Source organism: Protopterus annectens, chromosome 13.part0 (assembly GCF_019279795.1).
Source record: "Protopterus annectens isolate FY-2018-M chromosome 13.part0, PAN1.0, whole genome shotgun sequence".
NCBI classification, from domain to species: domain Eukaryota; kingdom Metazoa; phylum Chordata; order Ceratodontiformes; family Protopteridae; genus Protopterus; species Protopterus annectens.
The window spans coordinates 437,048,739-437,074,845 of record NC_056747.1 but is presented as its reverse complement, the minus strand read 5'-3'; the positions used below and the strand labels follow the sequence as shown (position 1 = coordinate 437,074,845).

General features: G+C 39.6%; 1 long non-coding RNA gene across 1 annotated transcript in view; it reads right to left on the bottom strand.

Moving 5' to 3' along the window:
• LOC122788345 overlaps positions 1 to 26,107 on the bottom strand; it is a 129,169-nt gene that overhangs the window by 14,172 nt on the left and 88,890 nt on the right. Inside the window, exons 2-3 of the long non-coding RNA XR_006362645.1 lie at positions 12,399 to 12,489; positions 12,115 to 12,240 (exon numbers count right to left, since the gene is read on the bottom strand). This is a non-coding gene — a long non-coding RNA (uncharacterized LOC122788345). The remainder of the gene's footprint in view (positions 1 to 12,114; positions 12,241 to 12,398; positions 12,490 to 26,107) is intronic.

Sequence of the window (26,107 nt, the reverse complement as noted above, 5' to 3'; positions counted from 1 at the left end):
TGTATGGACTGCCTTTCCCTCATCAATGGCTTTGGTGACTGTTTCGAAAAAGTCAACCAAGTTTAAAAGGCATGATCTGCCTTTGACAAAGCCAAACTGGGTTGGATCCAAAGTCTGCAAATTCCCTATGTCTTTATTTATGAGGTCCATTATGATCCTCTCCATGGCTTTGCAGATAAGGCTTGTCAAGCTAATGGGCGGTAATTTCCAGGGTCGGTGGAGGCACCGCCTTTGTGAAGTGGTACCACAGTTGCAGTGCGCCACTGCCTGGGTACGTATCCAGAGGTAAGACTTTGATTAAACAGCTGTCCTAGCTGTGGGTTTAATTCCTCATTGAGTTCATGGAGCACACAGCCGGGGACACCATCAGGTCCCATGGATGCTGTGTTTTTTGCTTTGGAGAGAGCAGTTCTCACTTGGGCGCTGGAGATGTTTGGGGGGCTGCAATCGTTTGGTATAGATATCTCTCCTTTTGGGGGGGAGGGGGGGGGGAGTTTGCACTGAACCTGTCAGCCAGTATGTTGGCAATGTCTGTAGGATCAGTAATCTTCACATCATTTTGAACTAGCTCTGAGCATATCTGGGAGTTTCCTCCCAGGTTTCTAACATAGCTAAAGAAGGCCTTATGATTGTCTTTTGAGTCTTTAGCTATTTTTCTCTCGAAATTTGCTTTGGATGATTTTATGAGAGCTCTTAGTTTTTTACTTATAGTGATCAAGGGTGTCTTACCTTTTAAGGATTTTGCTCTATCTTGTAGTAGCTTCCTCCTTTTGTTGTAGAGTTTGTTTATGGCTGGGGTCCACCAGACTGGACGCTTGCCTTTGGTACAAAGAGTCTTTGTTTTGCTTGGGATTGCCTTATCCATGCAGTCCTGCAGGTGCTGGTAGAAGGCATTTGTAAGTGATTCAGCGGCTTGAGTACTGTTTTCCGCCTGCTCGGGGGCCTTAAAGGAGACCACACTAGTCTTTAGAAGTGTGAAGTCGGCTTTTGAGAAGTTCTTTACTGTGGTCTTTTTTATTTCAGGTGGGGGTGGGATGAGGACCTCCAGCGAGAGTAGTTTGTGGTCTGATCTCACCAGTGAGGGGTACACCTCCGGTGTTGAACATTGTGCTCCCATGTTCTTGATGATGAGATCAAGTATGTTATCTCCTCTTGTGGGGATGGTGACTAGTTGTTCCATGGCATTTGAGTTTATGAATTCCAGGAACTTTTGGGCTAGGGTGTTTGGGCTTGAGTAGTGTTCCCAGTCTATATTAGGGTAATTGAAGTCACCTAGTATGATGGTGTTTGGTGATACATTTATCCCCTCTAGTGTTTTCAGGAAGGCCATGTGAGGTTCCTGAGTTTGTGAGGGTGACCTGTAACATGCTACAATTTGCAGAGCAGTCTTGCCTATGGTTAATTGCACCTGGATGGTCTCAGATGCATCGTGCGTTGCCACCAGTCTTGAGGTGTGGGTGTCCTTGATGAATATGGATACCCCCCCTCCTTTCTTGGTATTGTCCAGATTTTGGGGCGGAACGCATGATATGAGGTAAAACCTGATAGCGCTGGGGTGCTCTCAGGAGCCTTGAACCAGGTTTCTGTCACAGCACAGACATCGATGTTCTCCATACTGAGAAGGGCCTCGAGTGCGTGCATTTTGAGATTTAGACTTCTGGCATTGAGCAGCATTACCCTTAGTTTTTTTCCTTTTTGTGTTCTAGGGTGGTAGGTTTAGAATTTGAGCCTTGCCTAAAAAGGCACTATGGGGTGGCAAGAGCCTTTGCCAATATCCGGAATCCCAGGGTGACAGGTGCAAGCCGTCCCTTGCGAAGCAGCGTGGCTTGTCCAGCATGTCATCCCAGGCAGACAGACACTGGATCCCCTTTGAATGACACCAGTGTTTAAGCCAATTGTTAAAGCTGATCATCTTATCTCTGTATTGTGGCATCATTCTTGGTGAAGGTAGGATACTGCTCAAGGTCAGGGTCATACCTGTCTGGGCTACATAATCAGAGAGCTCCTCAATGTCTCTTTTCATGTAGTCCAAGGAGGTACGTCTCAGGTCGTTTACACCAGCGTGGACAATGACTGAATCATATCAAATATATAACTTCACTTATCCACTCTAATATGCAATGAGTATCCTTTGACTTATAATCCCCTGCACTACCACCCTCAAAATATATAACACATACATCCTTAATTCTATTCAAAATAAGATCAACTCTTACAATCTATATCCATAATAGAGATATAGGTCTCCAGTTCTGTACTAACCTAGAATCTCCACTTTAAGGAATTAGTGCTTATTTCATACAATTTGCATCGCTCTTCTCTCCACCAACCTCTCATTAAATACTTCAGCTAAAATCAACTTTTCTCAGCAGTTCTGTAATCATTAGACAGGTATTCTAAATCATCCATCCCAAAAGTTATTTTTCTTATTACGTATTTAAAACTTGCTCAAATTCTCAATTAGTCATTTTAAATGATCCCCAGGGATATCAAGGGCACAAAAAAATAAATAAAAAATAAACTCACCCCTCAAACACCTATTTGCCAGACCTGCTTTCTTTACTTGTACCTGCAGCTTTTTGCTATCCATTTGTTACTAAGGACTTCACTAGTTCTTTTCTCACAGCTATATATAGGGGTATGATGACAAAGAAGTTCTTATGCTAGTTAATGCAGTCTGGCGTTTCTTTCATTTTACATCATTTCAAGGAATGTGGCTAGATATGTTTCTTACATACATGTTTTTGGCACGTAAGTGCAAAAGCATGTATGACAGATACACGGCTAGCCACTTAAGCTGCATTCCATGAAACGATGTAAAATGAAACAAAAACTCAAGTGTTAATTAACACTTTCCTTATACTGTTTCTGAATGCACACATTTTCCACAAAGTTTCCCCAGTTTTTACCTCTCCATCAAATTCCCATACAAATCAGGCACTTATGATTATGGAAAAATAACTGAAATGTGGCAATTACCAGAATGGTTCAGTTACCCATTTTCCAGTTTATAAAACAAAATGAACAGAATTTAATCTATTACACCATATACATGAAACAATTATATTCACATTAATACAAATTCTAACTTTAGGAGAATTAGAAAGATCCTGCCAAATATGATCATATTTCAAATAACAATTTTGTAATAGACTATTATCACATTACATTGCAAAATTTTTCCAAGCATTACTCTGAGTTTCCATTGTGTTTCTAGTTTTTATTTTGCCATAAGTAATTTCTAACACAGAATTTTCCTCTAACTTTCTTGCTCCACTGCGGTGGTGGTGCTGCGGTAGCATTGTCGCCTCACAGCAAGACGTTGTCCCATTCGATTCTCAGCTAAAGTGTCTTCTGTGTGGAGACATGCGTGAATGGGCGTACCTTCATTGTAGGTTGTACGTCAGGGCTGGCAACTCAGTACGTAAAAATCTGCTGCCAATCATTAGCGGACCGGAGTTCCGCTGTGGCGACCCCTAACCGGGAAAAGCCGAAAGATATAACAACAACAACATTAAAATTTCTTGCTCCAAGTCTACCCTTGTATGCATAGCCTGTACAATTATTTTGTTTATACAAACACCAAAATTATGTAAAGTTTGCTGTACAGAAAGTATCAATATAAAACAGGTTCTGCTGTATATAAATCTGCATAAGACGTAACAGAAGGAAAATCCCCTATTCCAAAAAGGAGCATTCTGCAAGTCTCACTTATGTGACATGAAATCCAGTTTGTGTACTCAAGGAGTAACCTTGTCTAATCCCTTACATATCAACTTCATTTCCTATACATCCATTAACCTCAGGCTTAAGAGCTGGAACATGCTTCTACCCAATTACAAAAATTAAAGTCACAGACATGAACTTTGTAACATAAATCCAAAAGCCATCAACTAAATCACTTAAAACCATAGATAAACAAAAACATGAATTGCAAAACTTTCATAAAAGTTTAAAATTTTATTAACAAACATAAAAGTAACTGGTAAGTGCTTTCATTCCTTACATGGAACTTCATCAGACCAACTTACTAATGACTAAAAACCAAATAAATATTTTTGAAAAAAATCACATGACCCTCAGCTATTAAGAAGTTAACCCTTTCCTTTTTAGAACTACCTTATAGTTCTCCCCATCATTCATTCCAGGAGAACTGCAGGCATGTAATCTTAATTGCCAACAATCTTCTTTCCAATCTAACTCATCAGCTTCCAGTCCCAAGTCATAATTTCTTACTTGTCCCACTACAGAAAACTTAAAAGACACTTTTTCCATTTCATTAAAATGCTTTAGTTTTAACATGCTTTGCCAAGGTATTACTTAAATCTAGGTTATCCACTGCTCTCAAATGCTCATACATCCATCTACAAAATCCTCTCACTGTTCTTCCGATATAAAATGCTAGACATAGCTCACAAAGGGTAATATAGACAACATACTTTGATCTACAGTTAAATTCACCTAACAATCTTACATCAATTTCTAGCAACTACTCAATGTTTTTGACCTTCATGTATATATTTACAAAAATTAAATTTCATACATTTAAACATTCCCATATTTTTTCTTTGCTGATCCTCAAGGCATTTCTATAAAAAATGTTCTTTTAGATTTTTAGCCCTATTAGACACAAAAACAGGCATTTCTCCTATAATGCATTTTAGATCTGGGAAATTCATTAGGAACCTCCAATTATTTTTCACTATTGTCCTAATAGTGACCTCATCCACTGAGTTTTCTAGAACACACTACTGAATAATCTTTTAACTTGGATTTCATCTCTTTCTTTGTATTCTTTGTAAGACTGATGCCTGCAGTTCTCCTGGAATGAATGATGGTGAACTATAAGGTAGTTCTAAAAAGAAAAGGATTAACTCATTAACAGCTAGTTAGTAACAAAGACTCTTCATGAGAATATAAAACCCAGTCAAACAGTTTTTCCAATACTCATTGCTACCTATAGGTAATATTTAATATAACCATAACAAGAATATTTCTGCTTCAAAATCTATTAATGTATGAAGATTATAAATAACAAAACAGGCTCTATTTTCTCACCTGTTCTTTCAGGATTATAAAATTTTTATCAGCTATAAATTCTCCATGCTTTTATCAAACATTCATGCTCAGTTTTAATTTTAACAAAAAACACCATGCTATCCATGATAAACATAATCACAGTAATATACACTCCTCATACCTCATCATAATCTACCACTCCTGATAGCTGTAATTCTGCAGTTCTATAACTTCCAGGGCCTACAGATTCCACAGTTAGACGAAGGTCAACTGATACTGACTTATGGTCAAACCACAGAGAATCAAATCCCAGTTTTCTTCTATAAAACTCACTGCTGGTAAATGCAAAGTCAGTAGATGAAAGGAATTGCCTGTTTTAAATGTATAGCCATCTGGTCGTCTGGATACTAAATAATGTTGCAGCACTAAGGGTTTACATACTGTAATCTCTAGCTTCTCTCCTTATTTGTTTCTTTTAATAAAACAGAGACAATCATTATCCCATGACAGTTTGTTACCCAGACCACAATCTTTCTTACACAAGACTCTGTAGAAGCATAGACATTTAATTTTCCCTCTACTGGACTGACTGCTACTCAAAGTGCCCAACACCTCTTCCTGTTTAATATACTTGCTTAAAGGAGGGATCTAAATAGAAAGTTACTAGCCCTGAATAAGTATCAGGGCCAATACACTTCCTTCAAGAAGCCGGACTAATCTTTCTTCTAAAGGACTGCAGGACATTCATAAATCATTTGCCTGCAATGTTAAGTCCCATTTGTGGTAAACACAGAAGCATAACTAATTATTCTGTATTCAGTCTTTTTAAGTAACGATTCACACAAATTATCATTTTCTTCTGTTGGCAGCTATCTAAAGACAGACTCTGGTGTACTTATACTTCCAGTTTGCAAGGCTCCTTTTACTAGTTTACCACTCAGATCTGTGTTCTCCATACTAATTTTGTTTGTTGTCACCATGTCATCTACCAAACAGTATTACAGAAGGAAGTGAGTAGAAGTCCTTTGTTTTTATATGCCATTTGCCCATAATTTATATATTATTAACAATTACAAACGGTAAGAAAAGAGGAAAATTAATTTTTGTCATTTTATGAGGTGGGTTCAACTATGAGTGGATGAAAATGACTCATCGAGGACTGGCATCCCCAAACTGCGTTTTCTGTGGGGGGGGGGGCCTTCAGCATCCTCCTGACCCCTACATCACCCCCAAACATATATACCAATTCAAAGGTTGCACGTCCTTGAAAAGGGAAAATTCCCACAAAAAGATAATCACTTTCACTACAACTTGCTGACAGTGATTTCCTATAGAAAAGCACTGATCATCTGAAGTTGAAGCTCAGGAGTTCAAGCCCTTTAATGTATAGAGTTAAGTCTGAGTTGCTAACCAACTACATTCTACAGTCCAGGGTTTGAGTTCATCAGACTTCATTCGCCTACTGTGTTATTCTGAGCAAGTTGCTTAACCAGTGCTCCCAGGTCACCTCTGAAAAAACCTTGTACCAAGCAGGTTTACCCAGTTAAAAAAGTAAGCTATAATAAAAACAAAGAAATGAAAAAAATACTAGTTTCCTTCTTGAAAAGAACAGACATCAAAAGGCACCAATTAAAAAGCAACTGTAACTACACATATGCCATAATGCAAGCCATCACTGGAAGTACTTGCAGATATATGAACGCATTCATGCTACATCACGTTTGAAAAAAGGCAAGTGATAGACACCAAATGGTCGTACCTAAGCAACAAGGACTGAGACAACACACATGTATGTCCTTCATCCTTTCCTATGGCATAATGTCGTATTCAAAGTTTGAGTGCACCAGCAAGGACTGCACACATGTATATCCCTCATCCTTTCCTACGTCAGAGTGTCATATACAAAGTTTGGATGCACCAGCAAGGACTGCACACATTTACGTCACTCATCCTTTCCTGCAGCACAGTGTTGTACCCAGTGTTTGGATGCACTAACAAGGACTGCACACATTTACGTCACTCATCCTTTCCTATGTCAGAGTGTCATATCCAAAGTTTGGATGCACCAGCAAGGGACTGCACACATTTGCGTCATTCATCCTTTTCTACAGCAGAGTGTTGTACCCAGTGTTTGGATGAATTAACAAGGACTGCACACATTTACGTCACTCATCCTTTCCTGCAGCACAGTGTTGTACCCAGTGTTTGGATGCATTAACAAGGACTGCACACATTTACGTCACTCATCCTTTCCTGCAGCACAGTGTTGTACCCAGTGTTTGGATGCATTAACAAGGACTGCACACATTTACGTCACTCATCCTTTCCTGCAGCACAGTGTTGTACCCAGTGTTTGGATGCACTAACAAGGACTGCACACATTTACGTCACTCATCCTTTCCTGCAGCACAGTGTTGTACCCAGTGTTTGGATGCATTAACAAGGACTGCACACATTTACGTCACTCATCCTTTCCTGCAGCACAGTGTTGTACCCAGTGTTTGGATGCATTAACAAGGACTGCACACATTTACGTCACTCATCCTTTCCTGCAGCAGAGTATTGTACCCAGTGTTTGTATGCGCTTGTTAGTCTTCCCAGAAAACATCAATATTTATCCCACAGGTCAGGTACACCAAGCAAAACGAGGCAAACAGTTCACAGTAAATGCTTAAAAGGAATGGTTCCCCCTATGCAGCCAACATTTATTAAACAGAATATCAGCATGCATCAAGAATGCATTGTATCTCATTTTATCAAAAGAAAAAAAAAATGACTACCTGTATGATCAATTGCATCACACTAGGAATTCTAAAATAACAAAACTTGTACAACAGATACAAAACACATCAGCCTGAGTGCCAATAAGAGTACATAATACAACCACTAATCCATACATTCGTGTAATCGAAGAAGCCAGACTACACAAGCAAGGATAGAAATGTTCTAGCTAAAACATGAAAACCTGAAAGAAGACCATTTATATATAAAAGAACAGCCAAAAAATATACTTAATTTTAATACGGTATAGGTAAGTGATTTTGTTCTCATACACAGAACTTCATCAGACAAATCCATTAAAAGACTATATCCTTTAAATATGCTAAACAATTTATCACATGATCATGATGCGAGTTTGATGGATTTCTTATTTTTGTTAGAGGACAATCTATCACAGACTCCTTTTTGCAAGGATTTCTCCTGGCATCCAGTATGGTGAAGTTCCATCTGAAAGTCTCTGGACTGACCACAATGTAATATACTATGCAGGTGCAACTTATAAGTGTAAATACATAATGAGTTATGCTAATGCACTGTTCACTGCACTATCACACTTTAACTATATAAACTAACTGGCAAAAAGGACACAATGTACATCCTACATTTCTATGTGATATAAAGTATTTTAGTTAATAGTTTCCATGATAAAAATGCCTTTGCAGTACCCTCGTATTAGATAGCAATGTTCTGACATTGCAACATCAATTAACTCTATGTTTTTGAAAAATATGCCACATGTTTATTAACATACGATCAGACAGCATGTTTGAACCAGCAATAAGACTCAGCAGATGACCAACAAACAAATCCATCCAAAATAAAGTTGCATACAGGAAGCAAAACTGAGCTTCTACACCAACAGTAAATGAGTCCCATTTTAGGGGTGCTTCTTCGTGACACCCACTTCCACTGAAACCACCACCCACTAAGTTCAGATATCTTTGGTGACTGACAATAGAATCAAAACTGCTTTTGAGTGTCCAAGACACCTCCACCCCCATCCACTCTGGTTTGCCAAATTAACAACACGAGGAAGTTATTTATAAGCTATCATCTGCTAAGAAACAAGGACAGAGAGCAATGCAATGTTACCAACTATTTTTCAAGTCACGAAAGCACTAAACATTTTTAACATTTGATGATGTTTAATCCCACATCCATAACAATAAGAACAAACTACTCTATGGGACTTTGTTAAAAAACAGCGACTGAAAAAGTTGAAACAACAACCCTGTTTTTTAAAGCAGGACTAATATAGTAGGGTCTATATTAAATCAACGAACGCTTGAAATCCCGAAGACACAGAACAGTGGGCCATTTTCAGGACTTTGCCATTTCCTCCACCGTGGTGCGATCTCGGAGTTGATATATTTAACTAGGGGGGTGGGGGGACAAAGCCCCCTACTTTAGTGTTTTTAAGTTTTTTATTGTGGAATAGCGATTTTTTTTTTTTCCTGGGGAAAAAAAAAAAATCGGTGTTCTGTGTCTTTGGGATTTCAAGCTTTCGATTTTAAAGGGGCAATAAATCAGCATTTGCTGATTTAATATAGACCCATATAGTAACTGTAATACAAAGGTAAAGTTTATGAATAATGCTTTTATGACTTCAATTGTGATCGCAACATTACTGGTGCATCTATTTGTTATTCAATATATTACACATAACCTGCACTACAATATTTAATACTTTGTTGTAAATAACTGCAGAGTAATGGCATAGCTCATTGTCATTCAAGATTGTTTGAAATAACCATTGCACTTTTTTCACCTTTGCTATGCAAAGTGTTTTTTATGTAGTTCACGTGCACAAAAGGAAAATAACTTCAGTGTGTGACCTGCATAATACATGACACAATCACCTTCCCAATCGATAGAAGATGGCTTACCTTTAGCAACATGCATTTTCACTTCTGAAAGATACTAGACCCACGTGCAGATTCAGAGTATTTTCTTCTTGTGTTATAGTCTAATCATAGGTGTAAGTGGATGTGTGAGTTAACTCGTGGGCAGAACAATGGGAGTCTTAGGCCTTAACATCTGCTTATTACATAGGCACTTCAGTCAATTGGGCAATGACAGAAGATCAAAACAGCTAAATAGTTTTCAGACAGGAAGAAATATGACCGGTACACCGGCAGAAGACAAAACATACCTACACTGTCAGCAATATGCATTTGGGAAAACAAAATGTTTGCCAGTAAGGCTAAAGGAAATGGTGAAATATGATTTTTGCAAGATGGCAGTGGCACAATGCTCCCCTCTGAGATAACTAGTTGATGACAGGCAGACCTAACAGGACCAGTGTTACAACAGTGTTTTGGGGTGGTGAGTCATGGCACATAATGGAAAAAAATGGAAGCTCAGTTGACATCCTCTTACTGTTTGTCACACACAAGTCACTGTTTGACTAGCAGTATACTGAAATGATGATCCCCTGACTTCTGAAGTAGTTGGCCTGCCCATGTTGTATTAGCATTGCTAGACATACAAAGTTCCTCATCTGCTGTAAGTTGAAGGAGGTATGTCTAAAACTGGGCAAAGCCCCCTGAAGACATTACGTGGAAGGAAACTGCCTTCACACTTTTCTTACTAAATATACAATACTGAATACAATATTAACAAAATTGGTGAAAGATTGACGTTTGAGCTTTTAACTGGTCTGGAAATATTTCAGTGTGGTGAACCTTATACAGATGTCCACTACTCTTGACCTATGCCTGTTTTGGGCAGCACTGTACGGGGCAATTGTTATCTGCATCCTCACAGAAACCAGAAAACCTATTTACTTCCCTAATCCCCAAGCGGCTTTATGTTGCTCCTCCCTGTCTTCCACCCTCACTCATCACCATATCCTCCAACTGCTCTTTCCTGGGAACCCTGGATGCAAACCTTCAGTAGGTGAGATCCCAACTTTCTCCTTGAGTCAACATCAACAGTAGCTCTCTAGTAAGGGCTGAGGACAGTGAAATCTGCTTGGCAGCAGGTGAGTGAAGCCTAGTTGCAGTTATTCTTACATCAGCCAGTCATTTACTCTGTCATAACAGCTTGTGTAATAATGTCAGGGAGACACAGCTGCTCCTGTATTAATCTGACATGACCTGCAGGACTCCTGGTCTCCACCAATGGTTACATAGGCACAGAGATTCCAAATATTTCACCTGGAATGGTTGTCTTTTGATTTATCCTATCTTTCTGACCAGTTCTAGCAGCAGTCAGATTCTGTTCCAGGACTTGGGTTCTCAGCAGCATGTGTGAGCACCCAGCTGGCCTCTGCGCCGTGTGAGCACCCAGCTGGCCTCTGCGCCGTGTGAGCACCCAGCTGGCCTCTGCGCCGTGTGAGCACCCAGCTGGCCTCTGCGCCGTGTGAGCACCCAGCTGGCCTCTGCGCCTGTGAGCACCCAGCTGGCCTCTGCGCCGTGTGAGCACCCAGCTGGCCTCTGCGCCGTGTGAGCACCCAGCTGGCCTCTGTGCCGTGTGAGCACCCAGCTGGCCTCTGCGCCGTGTGAGCACCCAGCTGGCCTCTGTGCCGTGTGAGCACCCAGCTGGCCTCTGCACCGTGTGAGCACCCAGCTGGCCTCTGCGCCATGTGAGCACCCAGCTGGCCTCTGTGCCATGTGAGCACCCAGCTGGCCTCTGTGCCGTGTGAGCACCCAGCTGGCCTCTGTGCCATATGACTGGCTTGCTGTAAGAATACTTGCTCTTCCAATATCTGAGTGGTTGGTGAGAGAAAAGTCTGTCTACATCCTTATCACAGTACTCCAACCAGCTCAATAAATCAGCCAAATTTATATGCAGATAATCATATTATCCAACACATTTTTAAGTCCTTGCTACAAACTGCGGCACATTCAAGACATACAGTAGGAGACCCATGTCTGTATCCATTCAGATTACATCACTACAATATTAAGATAAATCTTTGAATTATGTTTTCAATCTACCCCTTCAAAAGTCCCCTCTACTCCTCTTTTCTTATACATGCTATCCAAGGATATGTTCTATAAAAACAAGAAACTTTACTGATGTTCTTTCGACAGGCTGTTACAAGTCCTTGGATCATATATTCATTGCTGTTGGGTAATTATTTTTTATCAACAGTAAAAGCAGTATAGACTGCATTTCTTGTTTGTAGCTTGTAACTTTAAAGTGCCAATGGTTAGATGTTTATATTGTGCTTTATTTTGCACAGTCACTCAAGCAATAATCCATAAATATGTTTTTGTTACAAATTCAAAACATGCAGAAAACAAATACAAAGCCAAATGTGTATACCATAACCTCAGAACATAGTTGCATAGCTGGAAAAATACACACCATCTAATCAGGAAGATAAGTAGCCTCATCACAGCTAATCAGTACCAGTGTCACAAGCCCATAATGAGGGGGACATCATGATAGGACTCCATGTGAATCAAAACAGTGCTGCTTTCTTGTAAAGACCTGGAATGAATGGGCAAAAGTTTAGCACATCACTACAGCCTTTTGGAATGGGAGGTTGTATTAATAAATAATCACAATAATTACTGACAACACGCTTGAAGAATAACATTGATGGGAGTGGCAGTCTGCCCAAAAACTAAAACACACATAAATTTTACCTTGTGTATTAGTCATCCAGCACAGGTTTACTAGAACAGATCCTCTAATTATCAATTGGCATGACTTGTATAGAGATCCTGCCTTTTCTACCTGAAAAGCAAACAAAGCAGAAGTGAAAGAAATGAAACAGATGGCTTACATATAGCATGCCAATGGATGCAATGAAGAAGAAAGTGCAACTATGATAAATTATGAATGCCCAGCTGTAATTCTCATAAGAAAAAAACATTGTTTAAAAAAGCTAAGTAACTGTCAAAATACAAAAAAAAACATTTTTGAGAAGAAGGGAATTAGGTCAATGGGCAACATAATACTTACCACTCAGGTAAACATAGTGGATGTTTTGTGCAAATCTACTTCTGCATATGCCATTATCTCTAATAATAATAATATTAATATATATATATATATATTTTTTTTTTTGCAGCAGATGTGCACAAAGACATACAGTAGTATAGTCCTACACCTTTGGTGCTGGATTAAATCTAGTTTCCACTTACTCTAATCAAACTGCATTAGGAATAAACTGAATTAAGATAACATAACAGAAGTGTAACAGTAAAGTATAATCAGGGACTGTGTTAGCATTTTCGGGGCCCCCAGCAAGTTTCAAGTTGGGGGCCATTCCCAGGAGAATATAAAGTGCGACTACATTGCCATCATTCCCCCTTCCCTGTCAAGCTCATCCAGCACCATTTAACAATCATTGTATAGAGTTACTACATTCAGACCATTAAAAAGACTTGGAGGTGCCAAGGTGTGCACACTGAATGGCATTTAGTACCAATGTTACATTATGACAAGCCCCTGTACCACAGCAAGGTAGCCACTCACAGAGGTACACAAGCACACACTACTTGCACTTAATTTCAATGTTACATTATGGCAAGCCCCTGTACCACAGCAAGGTAGCCACGCACAGAGTTGCGCACACACACACAGATTACTGATTGGCATTTTGTACCAATATTACATTATGACAAGCCCTTGTACCACAGCAAAGTAGCAACTCACAGAGGTACATGTACACACTGACTGGAATTTACTACCAGTGTTACATTATGACAAGCCTCTGTACCACAGTGAGTTAGCCACTCATACAGGTATACGCACACACTGACTGGCATTTCGTACCAGTATTACATTATGCCAAGCTCCTGTACCACAGCAAGGTAGCCACTCACAGAGGTACACAAAGACATCCACCACAGAGTCCCTCATACAGGACACACACATGACAGGCAGATACACAGATTATCGCACATAGACACCCGCACATGATGAAGACAGCATTACAGCAAGACTGAACACCAGCACCCATGCAGACCCCCCACATACAGGACAGACACCCACACAAGATGAAGGCAACATTATAGCAAGACTAAGCAGACATCCACACACTACCTCACACAGGACAGACAGCTACACAGACTCTTACACATAAGAAAGACCCACATAAGAAGACAGCAATACAGCAAGAATGAAAGTTAACACCTACACAGACTCCCACATACGAGACAGACATACACACAAGATAAAGACAGCATTTTAGCAAAACTGAGCAGACAACACAGTTTCCCTCACAGAGGACAGAGACGCACAAGACCAGGACAAAACTACAGTGAAATGGAATGAGACCCCACAAAATGAAGTCAGCACTACTGCAGGACAAAACTGAGACACCCACAAATAACTGTTACCAAGTTGTAGTGCAAGTACTGCTATACTACAACTTATTGAAATCACCCAATAAAGCATGAAAGAATATTTAAAGATCATCCGATAGGATTAACTCCACATGCAGGCTGCTGTCCTTGTCACATTCCCTTCAGGTCAACTCCTGCCTTGTTGAACAAGTGCAGCGTAAAGTACTCATGTTTGTCAGCAGTACATGACTCAGCATGGATAAGCTTGTAGGCAAGTTAAATTGTTCAGTCAAATCCCCAATTGATCAAAACAGTTTCTTTGCTATATAGGACATATTTCAGGTGTTTCTGTGCGAGAGCACAACACCACTCTCTCTCTCTCTGTCTGCTAGTCAGGGAATTTGAACAAGTGTTTTAAGGGTGGGTTTTTTGGGTGGTCAAGAGGCACGATTTCCAGCAGTGTTTAGGTCTGAGCTGTTTTTTGTCACATTTTACTGTATACTTCACTAGTTCAGCTGTAGCACAGTCCAGTTCCAGGTTTGCTATTTCTGGGTCTGTTTTGTAACTTCTGAGCATCAGATTCAAGCCATCTTTGTTGGTGAAGGCCCTTCTGCACCCTTATGGAAAGGATAGTGCTGTCTGGGTCCCATCTAATTGAGGTTGATTAGACTAGAGCTCAGAGTGTGTGTCCTTATTGGCTAGTTTGAGTTAAAAGGGTTATTTCTTGTTTTATTTAAGCTCAGCATTTGCACTTGTTTGCTTGTAGAGAGCACCACTGTGCACTGCCACATAGCAGTGGTTATAGATTCAAACATTTTGCTTGTTAAAATTTTCGTTAGCACTTTACTTATGGTCCTCCAGAGATTTTTCATGGCCCTGATCTACTGTCAGGTGGAATACTAAGCCTAACCTCAGAAGTACCAGCACACCTCTTAACCACTAGCCATTCTTAAGTGCGGCTTCTTTTCCTGACCATATAAATTTACCTAACACTATGCATGGACAATTTCCCACAGTTTTTCTAGCCAGCTTGTTTGACATGGGCATCCTGAGGCAGTATAGCAACTGCCTCATGTTCACAGACAACCCTCTACTCCTAGTCCACACAAGTTCAGTATGTGAGCAATGCAACTATATTAAGAACCTTGAATCCATGCTCTCTCACACACCACTCAGTACATATGACAATGAGTGGGTTGTCAGCATGCACACCTCACCTCTTACTCCACACAAAACCACATCACATATACCTACATACGTGGAAGTCCTCACCAGAAACATACCTAAACACCAGAGACCTCCCAAACAGAAACGTGCTGTACAATACTTTCTCTGCAGAACACAAAACACATAACAGTTCATGCACCAGTGTCTCACCTGTCAAGCCCTTAAGGCAAAACAGGAAACCAAACATATTAGTCAAAGGGAACTCCATTGTGAGACACGCAATGCCCTCCTCAACAGGCTGGATAAGGAAAAGCTCGTGGTCAGCTGTCATGTGCCAGAATCCACCAAATCACACATGCACTCAAGTCTCTCAACAGGTACTGCTGTGATTTCGTTATAGTCCATGTTTGTCTGAACGACTTGTGATGTACCTCTCTGGACTACATGAAGAGAGACATGACTGAGCTGTCAGACTGTGTGTCTCAGGCAGGTATGTCCCTAGCCTTAAGCAACTTTTTATCTTCACCTAGGATGATGCCTCAATACAAACACAAAAGGATTGATTTCAATAATTAGCTTAGTTTCTGGTGTCATTCTAAGGGAATCCAGTATTGGTCAGCCTGGGATGACATGATTGACAGACGTCGATGATATGTCAAACATGATCTTAATCTTTTCACCCCTGGGATTCTGGCTAATGTCTAAGGCTCTTGCCACCCCCGTAGTGCCTTTTTTAGGCAGTGTCTCAAGGACAAAATTCCCAATGTAAAAGCTCCATCTAAAAACAACTTCAAGGTTATGTGCTAAATGCTAGGACTCAACTTGAAACTGCACTCACTGGAAGCAGTCCTCACCTTGGAAGACACAGACATTTGTGCAGTCATGGAGACCTGGTTCAAGGCTGTGGAGATAACCTCAGCCATACCAGGTTACACCTCCTTCCACACATTCAGACCACAAACTGAACACATGAAAATTAAAGGATGCAGCGTATCAATATTCATTAAAGATAAATTCACCTCCAGATTGGTTAAACAGTATGATTCCCTGGAGATACCTCAGGTGCAATTAACTGTTGGTAGGACACCTAGTCAAGTCACTGCCAGCTACAGGTCCCCCTCCATGAATAAGAACACCCACTCTGCGTATTTGGATCTACTTGAGTCTATCAAGATAAATCTGAGCACCATGGTTTTGGGCAATTTTAACTACCCATCCATTGACTTGCTTTCAAGCATCTTCTTTCTCCAGGGACCCTGCTTGTCAGGACAGACAACACCACAGTCATGTGGTACATCAACAAGCAGGGAGGGACTCATTCTTACCCCCTGTGCAGACAAAGCGTGAATCTTTGGTCCATAGCAGCATCCCTGGGCCTGCATCGATCTGACAGTGGTATTTGGGGTAGATGGAAGAGTGGATAGGGCAGTAAAAGCAGAAGGTACAAACACTTGCACAGATTTGATACAATAACCCTTCCACAAGTACCTTTTATGTTTATATATAAATACACTCATACTGTATCTAAGACCTTAGTTGATTCAAAGGAAATCTCTCTATATATTACAAACTGTAATCACCAAATATTTACCTAGTCATCATGCACCATTAGGCCAATCATTTACATGCATTTCATTTCATTTAAGACTGAACATAGTGGCTTCAAAACTCCCATTACTGCTGCATGCCTCATGATCTTAGCTTGTGTACAATTACAGGGGATCAGTTGTGACCTCTTTTCATTATGTAGGATTGTCCTGTTCTTCCTACATCTGCGTCAGTTTTCCCTAAGAACACTGGTTAAATAGCTAGACTAAACTGTCTACACGTATATCCAAGCACCTTCTACATCATCTTTAACTGCATAACCTTCACTGCCTTTCTAATCTCCACATTTAGCACTTGTTTAATCTAGAACCTAATTTCTCCACTCCTAAAATGAATGGCATGTGTCTCTCAATGCATTCTTTTAAACTATGGCACTGTCTGATCCATGTGCATCTGACGAAGACTGTTGTATACAGCCACCAATATCTAGTTTCCTTTCAGTACCCCTGAATCAGTCACTCTGAGTTCATACTGCACATTTTGTTCCTGTATAGTTTTCTCATGAAACATGCTACCCTCTTGGACCGTGCCAAGTCCCTTAAGAGAGTATTTTGTCCTATATTCCTTCTTGGTGTATGGTGTACCTGCAAAATAAAGACTGACAAAACATAGTTGACCTAAAAAAGCAACAAGTGTTTTGCTAAAAGAAAAAAAGTGACTGTAGGTAAACAGGGAGTTCCACACTACTAGTGTCAATGATTATCAAGTTTTACCTTGACAAAACACATGTGTGAGCTTGTATCTTTCTACTCTCTCAAATTACTAAGACAGATTTTTAAAAGCTACTAGTCAACACTCAGTGAGACAGGTACCCCAAAAATGCATAGCACTGCCCTGAGCAACACAAAACAGCTTTTTATGAGTGATTTTCTGAATAAAAACAAGTTTCACTCCTGTACCCTAAAATCAGGTCAGCAATGTTTTTGTTACACAGACACTTTTGCCTTGCTTCACCTAATTTACTTAATTGTACGCAAGCTAAGATCTTTTAATCCATCTTGTTACTTCTGCTATATATACTTCATCACATTCACTGCCCTCCTCTTTGATGCATTCATCTTGTGACTGCCTTTACAGAGATACTTTTCATCATTTCAGATAAGGTTTCACAAACCATTTGCATAAAATAGCAATACATTTTCTTTTTGCACTGGCTATTTCTCATACCACTTACCTCAGTAACCAAAAAGCCCTCTTTCCTGCTTTGTCAGAGTGCTTACTTAGTTTGCACGGTGTTCCAGCAGTTTAAATTTCTGCCTTCTAGCTTAAAGTTTAGGTTCAGGGGTTCAGTTCTGACCTCTTTTCATTATGTAGGATTGTCCTGTTCTTCCTACATCTCTGTCAGTTTTCCCTAACAACACTGGTTAAATGGCTAGACTAAACTGTCTACACGTGTATCCACGCAGACACTCATGCATATCAGTATGTGTTTGTGTGTGTATATACATATATATATATATATATATATATACACACACACACACACACACACACACACACACATACACACATATATATCTAGATATATATTAAAAAGTATTTATGTATGTGCTATACACACACAGAGTTTACTAGACAGAGTCAGTCCCTAGGCTGCAATCACACTGGCGGCATCCATCCTCAAAGTGCACCTCCAGGCAGTGCAAAACAAACCAGGCCAGAGATGAACTTCCAGGCATCCAAACATAATTAAAAGTTTAAAGTGAGGGTATTACACTGTTTATATATATATATATATATATATATATATATATATATATATATAAAACAGAAAATTACTCCAAAAAAGGGACGATTACTTAGTAACAAACCTGTACCTCCAACATGTATTATTTGTTAATGGAGTCTCCAGTTAGTCTGAGTTTCTATGGGATGCTTTGTGAATGTGCTGGAGATCATGGAGAGCAGAGTTCTTAACATCAGGGACCTCTAGACATAATTCACCAAATAGGAGTGCATATGAGCCATGGTATGTGAACTGAGCTTCATTGCCTGTCTTGGTAACTAATGGTCCTCAGTTTGCTGATTTTTTAGTTAGGAATCTCTGGAGTCTAACATTTATATTCTCTAATTAGTTCAGTGAAAGGACCAGTGCTAATTTTTTCTATTAAACAGCTGCAGCAGATGACTGCCTAGTTGCCTCAGGAATACGCAAGTATTTATACAGTGTCCATTTTTCACTCTCTCTTCTGTCTTCCATCCCACCCACTCAGCGCATTATTAATCCTCATCTTCCCTTTGTCTTTGTTCTCTTAAGAAGCATTAAAAAATAGTTAGCAGCATTGGTTTACTGTTTTATTTATACATTCAGTAGACTAAACCAGGAAAAAATCCACTGCTCTTTGTGAAACAATCCCCATGGGATTTTTAATAGTTGTACGAATTACATCAAGACTGATGGGCATCTGGACGCATCTCATTTGAAGGACAACATTTCAGCAAAGCATCACAACCCCTTATGCTGCAATGCAACATCAGCGTCTTAAAGGATCACAGACAGCTAGGACTGGCACTGAACCCACAGCTTTGCAATATTCCTGCATTAAGAGTAAACATTAAAGCTAAACCAACTGTACTGAAATGTGCGAACGTTCTGCCATGCAGTCCCTTACTGATGTTACTGTCTTCACTGCTTCCCTTTCCTTTAAATGTCACAATTCCCTTGGCAGTTTCCCCTACAGCTCTGTGGTCAAGACATTTGCCTTACAGGTCTAGGGTCCAGGCTTCATTTCTGATCTCTGGTCAGTGTCTGTGTGGAATTTGCACATTCTCCCCACATCTGCTATGATCTGTATGTTATTACAGGGGGCATGCATGAATGACATCAGGTCCTTCATTTTGAAATGTTAATTTGGAGGGAATATAGAAGTGGTGCAACAATTTAAAAGTTTGCTGTGTCTGTCTGCCCTGCACCCCACTACATGCAGCAGGGCCGTCAGGTAAGAAAAAAAAAAAACAGTATGTGTATGCTATCTGTATTGCTATTGCCAGATTATTGCTGCAATCCACTCCTGTGTGTGTGTGTGTGTGTGTGTGTGTGTGTGTGTGTGTGTGAATGGAAGTCTATTTAAGCATGGCTGCCAGTTCACTTCATTTACAGAAAACTCTGCTCTGTTAAGCCACTATTTGTCTGTGTACGTACTCACTGCTGTGGAAATCTACTTAATCATGGCTGCCAGTCCAACTCCACTCCCATTTACAGCCTGAAACCTATTATTTTGTGTGTGTGAACGATTCGGAAGCAGATACTCAGAAATCTTATTGCTGCCAGACCCAGTGTAGTCCAGCAGGCAGACTCTGTAGCCGAAATCATTTTAAGCAGCAGTCTGTAGCTGAAATCATTTCCTGTTTAAGCAGTGCATGTAAATCTACTTTAATCAGTGTGTACGTCTGGAAATCTATTTAAACTGCGTATGAACAGAAGTCTTTTTGTGCTGCTGCTGCCAGTCTAGGAAATCTTATTGCTGCCGTTAACTATCGCACAGCTTAAATGACTTCCGCTACGTTGAAATCTATTTGTGCTGCTGGTGTGTGTGTTCCATAGTTGAAATCTTTTAAGCAGTGACAGTGTATAAATCTACTTAAGCCCAGAAATTATTCTTAAGTTTAAGTGCTGGTGTGTGAGGACAGAACAGAAATTATTTAAGCTGTGCGTGAACTGCAGTCTATTTGTGCTTCCAGTCTGGGAAATCGTTCATATTGCTGCCGATAACGGAAATCATGTAAGATGTGCAATAGACAATAGTTAAGTTGAAATTGTGCTGTGTGCCTTAGAACAGAAATCCTTTAAGCTGTGTAGTAGTTAAGGAAATCTATGCTTTGCATTAACAGAAGTGTATTTGTGCTGCCAGTAAAAGAAATCTTATTGCTGCAATTAACTATCGCACAGCTTAAATTATTTTCGTTAAGTTGAAATTATTTGTGCTACTGGTATGTGTATTCCATAGTTGAAATCCTTAAGCAGTGTGTAAATCTACCCAAGTCTTGACATATATTCTTAAGTTTAAGTGCTGGTGTGTGAGAACAGAATGGAAATTATTTAAGCTGTGTGTGCAGTAGTTAAAGAAATCTAGTTAAGATCTGCATGAACAGCAATCTTTGTGTGCTGCCAGTCCAGGAAACCTTAATGCTGCCGAATAGTGCTGTGTTCCATAGTTGAAATCCAAGTGTTGGTGTGTGAAAATAGCATTAATTTAGGAGCAAGATCCTGAATTCCCTACCCATGCCACCACTTGTGATTTACTGCCTGGAATCTTTAGCTCATATAACTTTTGGTCTGCTCCTCCTAAAATTTGTGTTTTTCCAGCAAATCAGTGAGAACTGAATTCACTGAAATGTAAATGGCTATCATTATTTTATCTTCCTATCTTTCAGGAAAGGCATGGTAACAGAAATCATGTTATTCTTGCAACTTTCCAAGATTATAGGAGGAATGTTTAAAATGTGTCCCTGTTTTTTTTTGGCCTTTATCTCCCTGACTAATTTTTGGCTTTTTCCAGATTTCTTGTGCTGCATAGTTATTCGGGGGGGGGGGGGGAGTTTAATGCTGCTTATGCCAGATCTGTTTGTGGTGTTGTTAGCACAACAGGTGGAGTGCTTGCATTTGATGCAGAAGGCTGTGGGTTCTGCTCCCACAGTATGCAGATGGATTGCTAATACTATACTGTGTTGTACTTTTAAAAGGGTGAATGCTGTAGTTCTGAGAATGTCCTCTTTGGTGGAGATGTATATTAACGATGAACCTGTTATCAGTTTGCCATCCATTACCTAGTGCAATATTGCCAACTTATCATTTTTAATGTAACCTAGCTAATTTATTCCTCAAGGGCAACTGGCACTTTATTTGTAGATGAAACAATGAAATATGAAAGTTGTTTGCTAGCAGCAACCTCTTCATTAGTTACAGATCTCTTTAATGTGGAATTATTTAGATGCCTTTTACTTCTGCAGAGATTGTGCATATTTACTGATACTGGGGGACTGTAAAAATTTGAGTACACTTTTATGATGGAAATGTTCTACATTGGGCAGTTTTGTCATTATTGGTTCATGTATTCTGTTTCATTGCTTACTGGAAAAATGTTCAAAACAAACAAGTGTGCTATATTTATACAAGGAATATAATTTAATACAATCAAGAAAGTGTATCAAAGAACGTGTATGTTTTGTGTGCAAGGGGCTTATGATTTGCAAACAGCCCAAAGGTGATCTTTATCTGCCACTGGCCAGATGTGTTTTCATGTGGGTTTCAATGCTGTTGCAATGAATGTGAGTTTCAAGGGCAAAGAAGTTTTAATGCTAAGTCTATTTTTATTGTGAGACTGTATAGCTGTAGTATGCACATTAGTGTTTATGGTAAATGGGACGAAGTTGCCAAGTAGTGGGACACTGGAATGTCTGCAGGGGGCGGGGGGGGGGGGCTGTGTATGGGAAGCCCCATTCGACTATGATTTTGTGAGGGAGGAAGGGCAGCAAACTCAAAGACAGCCCTGGGCATCACAAAATCAAGCTATGCCACTGATAAGTAAGCCATGGAGAATGACTTTTGGAGGTCCTAGCAAACTATAATATTCTTTTTCTAAGTTTAGAATATTGCCTACTACCATTAAATACCCTACTTTTACCACAAAACTCACATACTGCAAGTCACCAAAAACAAAATCCTAAGGTTCATTATCTTCTCGCTTCCCAGCAAACATCGATACACATTTCAAAAAAAAAAATGGTTACCTTTTACTACAGTGCCTGGGCCATATTTTCCTTGACTGTTCTTCAGTTTGCATTTAAAAGTTGGTATCCCACAATTCCACTGGAATGGGTGAGGTTATATAATCATGTATGCAAATGTTATGTTAATCAGCACACAGATTTGTACCTATTTTTCATAGGCCTTTGTCCAGATTTTTGATGTTTCCAGGTTGAGAGGTATGCGTATCATGTAATTGCAGTTTCTCTCTAGACAACATGGTGTCACTATAAAGGCTGATAAATGATGCAATTAAGACACATTCACAGATAAGAAAAGGTCACTTGTGGCAATTGGAAGTGGAAGGTGTAAGAGGGACTTCTACAACAACTTGTTGGAGAAAATGTGGAAATACCGCTGAAGACAGGGATTCAAGGAATCTTGAAACGGAAGGAGTGTGGTAGCAACACACAGACTATGGCAGCTCCAAGAACTAGGCAGAATAAAAACAGTCAAGAGTTCCTCCATCAGTTATTTACATGCAAATGTAAGGCCATGATCTGGGCTGCATTACAGCTGGAACATTTCTACAAACTTAACTGACAAGTATGGTTCAATGTCCTGCTAACAGAGGAGACTGCATTCACTTCATACAATAAGTACCAAACTGATGACAGCATCTGTAGGAGCCAACAGGAAACATGTCTGGTGCTACAGCAGGACACCATAACACAAGTTCTGAATGCAAAATACCATGCTTTGGTTATTGTCTCATATGCTCTTGGGGTAGTGCAGACTGCTACATTCCCCCAAGAATAGACTGAAAGCATGGCAACTCTCACACAATCAATAAAAAACCTCCCCCTCATGCAAAACCCTGGCAAACAAGAGTCAGAAGGCAAGTAGGTCAGGTGATGCATGTTCACCCTTCATCAAAATTCCATAACTGCCTGAAGCAGTAGTAGTGTGTGTGCTTCGTATGGCTTAGGATGCCATATGAAAGGAAGAAAGTTAAGCGCATAGGAATATAGCTATATGTATAGTCTTTGTTTGTTTATCCTTTATTGGTTGGGTTAGTCCCACTAGGCTAGTGTCTTTGCAGGGAAAATCCAAGGTGAAATTTATCCAACTAAGAGAATTTGAGATCTTTTGCATCTACCTGAGTTATCACCAACACAAGCAGATGGGACCAAGGTTTCAAATCTCATCTGAGGGATGACCCACTCAGGAGTACAGCACACTCCTCATGCTGAACTGCAAATCGACTTTTTCTGGTATGAAAAGCAGTCTACTCAACTTGTTCAGTACTACTTTACCAAGGCCATCATCCTCAGAGACATGAGTGGACGTGATGCATTTCGATGAATTGCTTGTGTTAGTTAGGCATGGGGTGGTATAGCTCATAGCATTCATTAATTCTTCCTGGTAACAGACCCATATGAAATGGTCACCTAGGAATGAGTAAGTGTGAATGCACGTAAGTATGGAGCCAAGCACCAACAAAAACCCTATGAACAACCAGCACAAATGGCAAGGAGATGAACTGAAAATGCTCCATCCTTGCCTAAATTCTAGAGCTCTTTTGTTCCTTGTATGAGAAGATATTGAGAACTATGGAATAGAGAACTTACATAGCTAGGCCCCAGCTTGCAAATATTTCATTTCCCCACTCCCTGCATACACTTACCAAGGGTACCAGAACTTGTCAGAGATTTGGAATGCATGACTAGGCTTCAAAAGGCCCTTGTAGTCGTCAGTCTAGTACTCACCTATGAATGAATATCTATACTAAAATATGAATTATGCATGTAAACTTTAGTATCACGTCTCTTTCTTGATATGCACACCAGACAGCATAGCACTTAAAACTAATGTTTAGAGATCTTAACAACTAAACACGTCAACCTTTTCTAACAAGGTATCTTTTTAATCTTAAAGATAAAATAACTGCTTTTATGATCATCATTCATGGCCAAGATGCCATATATCCAGTCTCATACCTCTTGCATTCTGCAAAAACTGTGTGTGAAAACATTTACAGTTAGTCTTTCAGGGGAATTTTTATGCAAACATCCTTACCTGCATTAGCCTTAACAAAACAGAGAATGAAAACCGCGTGCATCAGCCTCTGCCTAGTTTCCAGGATGAAGTTGTATTTTACGGAAAATTCCTTTTCTTTTTCTCTGATGTCCTGAGATATGTCATGTTATTTCAATACAGCAGTACTGTATAAATGTTTGCCTGATTAAGCAATGTGTCTCAACAGATTATAATATGATTAACCAGTGCAAATCACTAGTTAGTCCCCTTAGATTAACAGGCCATCTTTTGGTCAACTCTTTCCATTAAACAGCATAGTGTTTTACTGGCACATTCTGAACAAATTACTAATATATAAACACACCTGAAAAGTTGAAGCAAAGGGAAAATGTTTAATATACTTCTAGAATTTTGCCATATTCTCAAACTCACTTTACTTGTTTCAATTATTAAATTCAATTACACGATTAAATAATTATTTCATTAACAAGCAATATGTTGCAGATAGCATAATATACTAAAATTATAACAAGCATCTCCAATTTATATCTACATTCAAATCATTTGCTACTACAGTATTATATTTCAAAATTAATCTCAATTCCAAATCTACTGAAAAATCCAGTTATTGCTTTCCTTTGCTACATGAGTAGTGCCAAAAACTATGTGCTTTAGACTTTCTAAATCACCTCCATGACATTTCTAAAGTGTTCATCCACACTACTAGAAGGATGTATATTTCCGACATCTTTACCATGTTCTTTTATATATGAAAACCTCACCCTACATGATTTACTACACATCCACATTTAAACCCATAACAACCATAGCACTCTAGCAAGTGAATCATTTAATTTTAATACTTTACCATTTATTTTAACCAGAGCTTTATCTGGCTCATTTGGGGCCTGGTTCTGCTCCCATCCTAGTGCTACTCAATACAAGGTTGAGGGAAAAAACGTCCATTCTCCCATTCGGTGCTCCTCCCTCTTTCTTCAGGAGACATACCAGGTCCTAATGTCTTATACACTCATTATCTGCATGACAGCAAATAAAAATCTGTTCTCCAATCTGATGCGCCTTCTTCCTCCGAGTGTAGGTCCCAAGTTACTACCTAACTTCACATTTACATGAGGAGCTTGGGGGGACACAAAAAACAGATCTGCCAGTTGTGCCCCCTGACTTGAGCACAGGGTGGCTGCTCCCTTTGCCCCACTACAGCTACTCTTCTGATTTTAACTTCACTTCAAAACCATTTTGTACAATTTGCTTTTATCATATTGGTACATTCCAACCAAACTGGAGCTTAAACATCGACAAAAATTCCCCAACTTTCAAAGGGAGAAAAAAAAAACAAATAAGTAAACATCTAGCTATATAGGAGTATAATGTTTTACCATATAATGGCAAGTCCAAATGATTTTTAAATGGCTGTACTGTGCCAATCCATTATTTAATCACTTAATGACAGATTCAGTGAAGCCAATCTAATCCCAACTTTCCTGACCAAATGGACAATTTGCTTGTGAAATATAACTTACTTCAGGGTTTATCACCCTCG